The following is a 5,570-nucleotide window of genomic DNA, read 5'->3' on the forward strand; positions in this document are numbered from 1 at the left end:
GCACGTGCCAGGCTCCGAGGGGCCAGTGGGGTGTGTGATGTGTGGATGGGTGGGCAGGACCCCCCTGCACTGGGCAGTGGCCCATGGTGCTGACTGTGGAGTGAGCTGCCTCACACTTGTGGTCCTGTGGGCAGAGAGATGTTATTTGGGACATTTAATATGAAAGTGCTGGCTCAGTGTAGAGGGTCTGGCAGCCACATGCAGCTCTCTGGGCTGATCTTCCCCTCTCTCCAGGTCACAGATCTTTCTTGCTGTTTATGCCAATGAGCTTTTGCTGAAGCTGTGCACAAGTCCCATCCCCTGCTAAGAGAGTGGCTGCAACTTCTCATGGCCAACTGCACCCTGGGCTGTTTTAAAACCAGCGTCACCAGCAGGTCGAGGGAGGAGACTGTCCCTCTCTACTCCACTCTTATGACACCTCACCTCACCCTGTGGGGTGGTCAGCACAGGAAAGATGTGGTCCAGAGGAGGTGAGAAGGTGCTCGGAGGGGTGGAGCAGCTCTGCCCTGGAGACAGGCTGGGAGGGTTGAGGCTGTTTAGCCTGGAGAAGAGAAGGTCTGAGAGCCACATCCAGTGCCTAAAGGGACTACAGAAGAGCTGAAGGGGGACTTTGGACAAGGGCCTGAAGTGACTGGATAAAGAGGAAAGGCTTCACACTGGCAGGTTTATATTAGATATTAGGAGGGAATTCTTCACTCTGGGGATGATGAGACACTAGCACAGTTTTCCAGAAAATTTGTGGCTGTCCCATTCTTGGAAGCGTTCAGTGCCAGGTGGGATGGGACCCTAAGCAACCTGATCTAATCAGTGGCATCTCTGCCCACGGCAGAGGGTTAAATGAGATGGTCTTTAAGGTGCCTTCCAATCCAAACCATTCTGCAGTTCAATGATCTCAGATCATGCTCCTCACTGTCTTTGCCCCGTGTGTCTCACCTGTGGTCAGTACTGCACACACCCAGCTGGATGGGACAACTAAAGATTTCCAGACCCTCTGCATGTTCAAGCTCCTCAAGTACAGCAGAAGGATGAGTGTGGATCTCTGCTCAATGGTTAAACCACACCAGAGAGGGGGATCCAAACCCAGGAGCCGGGTGAGGCTCTCCTGTACCCACGTGTCAGGGGCCACCTGGCCCACGAGGGGCTGATGCTTGTATTAGCTTATGAGAAAAGGTGAAAATAAATAATTGCTGAATTTTTGAGAAGCCCGTGGCTTGGCCATTGTATTCTTGTACAGTTTCTTTTTTCGTAAAGGAGGGAGGTTTGTCTTTTTTTTTGTCTATTTTTTACAAAAAAAAAACTAAAACAAAAACCAAAAACAAAACAACAACAACAAAAAAACCAAACCAAAACAAAAAACAAACAAACAAAAAACCCAACGAATAAAACCCCCTATAAAATATAGGACATGTCCTATTCTTGGTCTATGTGTATTTTTCTCTCCAGCACACCATCCCCTACTTTGTTTTCTCCTGTCACCTCTGGAGGTTTATTTTTCAGCAAGGAGCTTATGTGGGCAATGAATGCTCAGCCAGAATTTCTGCCTGTAATTAATTGGCTGGGTAGCCCACCAGAAGTGGGATGTTTATGGGCACAGGGCTCTTATAATGCTCACTTCTGAGCCTTCATTCCTCTAGTTTGGATCGTAAACTTCACTTATCACCAGACTTTTATATGTTAATTATTCTGTGTCACTGGGAGAAGGGAGGACATGCAGAAGTGCATGAAATAATGAACTATTTAGACGTTGGGGTTAGATGCTCCAATTTGGGCTGCCTGTTTATGAGAGAGAAAATTGATGCATGGCAAAGTGGGGAGAAATTTAAATCCAGGTAAGTGTGTTTTATCGGTGGAGCCTCACACTTTGAACTTGTAGAATCCAGTGCCAGGAGATGCCTCAACTGGAGATCATGAGGAAGAAAACATGTAGGATAAGATTTGGCACCATTCCCCCCTGAGACACTTAAAATGTTGAAGTGCTTTGAAAAAATCCCACTCAGCACAAATCTGCAAGTTTAAGAGCCTAAATGCCTTCGAAAATCTGGGCCATGCAGGATTAGATTTTGATGGAAGTCAGTGAGACTTAGCATCTAAGGGACTGGGACCACTGGGAAATTGCATCCTGGCTTTGGGTGAGAATGCCTAGAATAGCATTACTGCGGGAAAAAATGCCAAACAGAAAAATTCTTTAGTGTCTCACAGTCCCTTCCTGTTCCAGGGATGCTATAAATACCCTGCCAAGACCTACCACACTGCTGTTCTCTGGCTCCAGGGGCATTTGGTACTTGGCTTTGTGTCCTGACCTGAGGAGGCAAGTGCCCTGAGCTACTTGGCACCCCAAGAGACAGCACCTCTTTGCCTAAAATTTGTTTAAAATGTGATAGAGCCATCCTGATGCATTTTGCTGAAGGTGCAGGAGGTTGCTTTTGCCTCTGTGTGTATTGTTATTTATTAATTGAAGTCTAAATTAGCCCTCAACAGGTTAGCAGTATTTAATGCAGAAAGCTCAAACATGCAACACATTCTTGGCACATTTCCCTTTATTAATTAAAAATCTCTTTAAAACACTATGCCTTCCACCTTGGAGCAATAAATTTCCACCTTGAGGAAATAATTTCCTTGTTGTATTCCATACAGAGACGTTCTGTTAGCTGTGATCCCTGTTTCAGTGTAGGCCCCACTCAGCTTTATTTCAATTTCAAAATAAAACTTTCAAAAGGCCAGGTTTTTCTGTTAAAATGAAAAAGGGGGCGGGAGGGAGAAGGAAACCCAGAAAATCAACTTTTCTGCTTTTTAAAAATATATTTGGGATTAATTCCTGTGTAGTTTACTGCTTGTGCAGACTGTGAACCACAAAGCTCCTTCTTAATAAGAGCTCACACGACTCTGAAGCACTCCTGAAGCAGGCGAAGAATCCTTGGCAGCCCCAAATGAGCTGATGGTCCTGCATGGGAGGCACTGGCTGCCTGCAGTTGCTGGGAGAGTTTTATGGCCCCCCTGTCACCCCCAGCTCTGGGTGGCTGGTTTTCTTTATGACCGTGTGTGCCAGCCCAAACTTGCCCAATGTCATGACATAACCTGGCAAAAATGTCACCTGATTTTGGGGGCTGAATGGCTTTTGTTCCCCTGGTAGTCCCAGGCTGTGCCTGCCAGAGATGTTGGTGCACAGGGAGGCAGGAAAGGTATCTGCTGGCTCCTCCAGGAGTTCCTACTAAACTCAGTAGGTTTAGAGGTGAGAGATGATTGCAGACTCCCGTCTCTTGTCCTGACCCATCCTGCATGGCAGGGGAGGAACAGCCAGGTATGGAGGGTAGCAGAGATATTGTTCTATCTCCAGTTTGTGCTCAGAACACGAGCAAACAGCCCTGTCACACTGGAGCAGGTGGGCTATGGGCAGTCTGCAAATGTCAGATGTTGTTTAGCAGGGAAAGATGTGGGTGAACTGCTTTCAGTGGAGGAAAAATTTCCTTTTATTCCTTGTTCACTTTTATAATTATCCAGGCTGTAGATCCTATGCACCTCCTTGGTAGGTTCATCACATGTGCAGCTAAAAGTATTCTAACCATTCTAACACAGACCTTAAACTATCCTAAAGGTGGAGGAAAGCTCTTAATCAGTTTTGTTGTGCTTTGTCTGAGTTTGTTTAACTTCAAAGGGAAGATTAAACAGAAACCATTTTAGGTCATGTCAAGCCAAGAACTGACAGTCCAGAATGGCTCGGACTTACTTTCCGTGAGCACTCACAGGAGGTGATCCTCCTTCCCATGCTCTCGCAGCCCAGGGATGTGATGTATCCAAAATGCTGCTATGGACTTGAAACATGTTCTACAGGAGAGCTCTGCACTGCTTGATAAAGGGCTTTTGCAAGGCTGACTTGAAATATATGCAGTAAAGCTCCCACTGAAATGTAAATGATTAGAGAGACGTGGAGCAAAAAAAAAAAAATACTCTCTGCTTCCCCCAACTCTTCTGCTCATTCTTGCTTTTAGCAAATGTAATTTAAAATAACCAGTTCAGGATGACTCGGCTGAGAGTGTTCTTGCCTTTGGGCCAGAAAGTCACTTGTTCAGTACTAGGCTGAGTGGGTCAGTGGTTTAAACTGGGCCCCACACAAGAACAAGGGTCACTGCAGAGCTGCAGGTCCTGCCTGACTGGGTGGGCAATGGCAGGACCCCAGGCTGCTCCCCTGGGATGAGCACCCCCATGCCATCAGCACCCAGGAACTCCTCCCCTGCCTGGCACATCTGCCTTCTCCAAAACTGCACTGGGGATGGGGATCACAGACAAACCCCTTTCCAGCCAGCAGCTGCTGTGAAGCAAATGGAGGGTTCTATGGGGTGACAGCCCCAAGTGTCATCTCCTTCTTGCTGACAGTGCTTTCTTCCTGTGCTTGTTCTTTCTCACAGCATGAAATCACTAAAGATTTCAGTGAGCTGCTGGATGACATCAAAAAGACTTGGTGCTGCTCTGATATCATAATTATGGATGAATTTTGTTTCACCATCCCATTTATTGACCTGTGTTTGCCCTTCCTGGACCTCCAAGAGGACACACAGAACAGTGATGAAGCAGCTTTCACAAGAGAGACTCCAAGTCACAGAACAAGATACCCTTTAGAGGTACTGAATTATTTTCTTGGAACAAACTGATATTTTGAGTCTGTTTTCCCTAGGGAAAATGTGTCTGCTGTCAGCATGAGCAGTGCTGAGAGTCTAGGAAGGCATCATCATATGTCACATGCTGGAAACAGACTGGTTTCATTCCCATCAGGAGGACTAATGTCATTTCCCAGCACCATGCAGTGTTGGTGTGGGATCAAGGTTCATCCCAAATGTGATCAACTTCCTGCTAGAAAATCCACTGTTTTTCACTGTTGTTCATTGTGCCTGGCCCTGGGATGTCCTGGGCTTCACAGAGTCCTCATCTCCCCTGAGTGCAGAGCCCTGAACAAGTCTCCATCCTTGTGGTCTGGCTTACTCCCCGTAACTCCTCCCCTGGGAGAGAGATGAGAGCTCATTCCATGTTTATGGGGACAGTGGGGCTGGAGAATATACTTGCTTTAAAGTGGGAGTTGAGGAGGACTTGCCTTCTTACAGCACTAGTCCAGGCTGTTCTGGGCTTTCCCTCAGCAACAGACTTCTCTGTATCTTGTGTGGGGAACAACTAAACCCAGGCAGCAAGTCTAAACCATGTAATGAGAAAAACCTCCCACAAATCCCTCAAATAGAGACTGCTGAGTTTTACATAACTTGGGTTAACCTTAACGTGATTCAAGCCTACGATCAGAGCTTGATACCCATGGTTTAAAAAACCGACAGTCTGGCCTGGAGTCCAGAAAAAATTCCCTGGATATCAAAAAATTCCCTTTTACCCAAAACTCCAGGTGACTCTGGTTATTGTCAGGAGCCTCTGTGCAATTTCCTCGCTATCACTTATCAGGACTGGGGCTTCTGCAAATGTTTTGTGTGCACATGGCACATGTTGTGAAGCCACTCCTGGGTTGCCTCCTTCGATCTTTTATGAGAAAAATTTTTGAAAGATGTTAAAGAAAGTAAAGATATCAAAGAGTCAGG

Source organism: Cinclus cinclus, chromosome 14 (assembly GCF_963662255.1).
Source record: "Cinclus cinclus chromosome 14, bCinCin1.1, whole genome shotgun sequence".
NCBI lineage: Eukaryota > Metazoa > Chordata > Aves > Passeriformes > Cinclidae > Cinclus > Cinclus cinclus.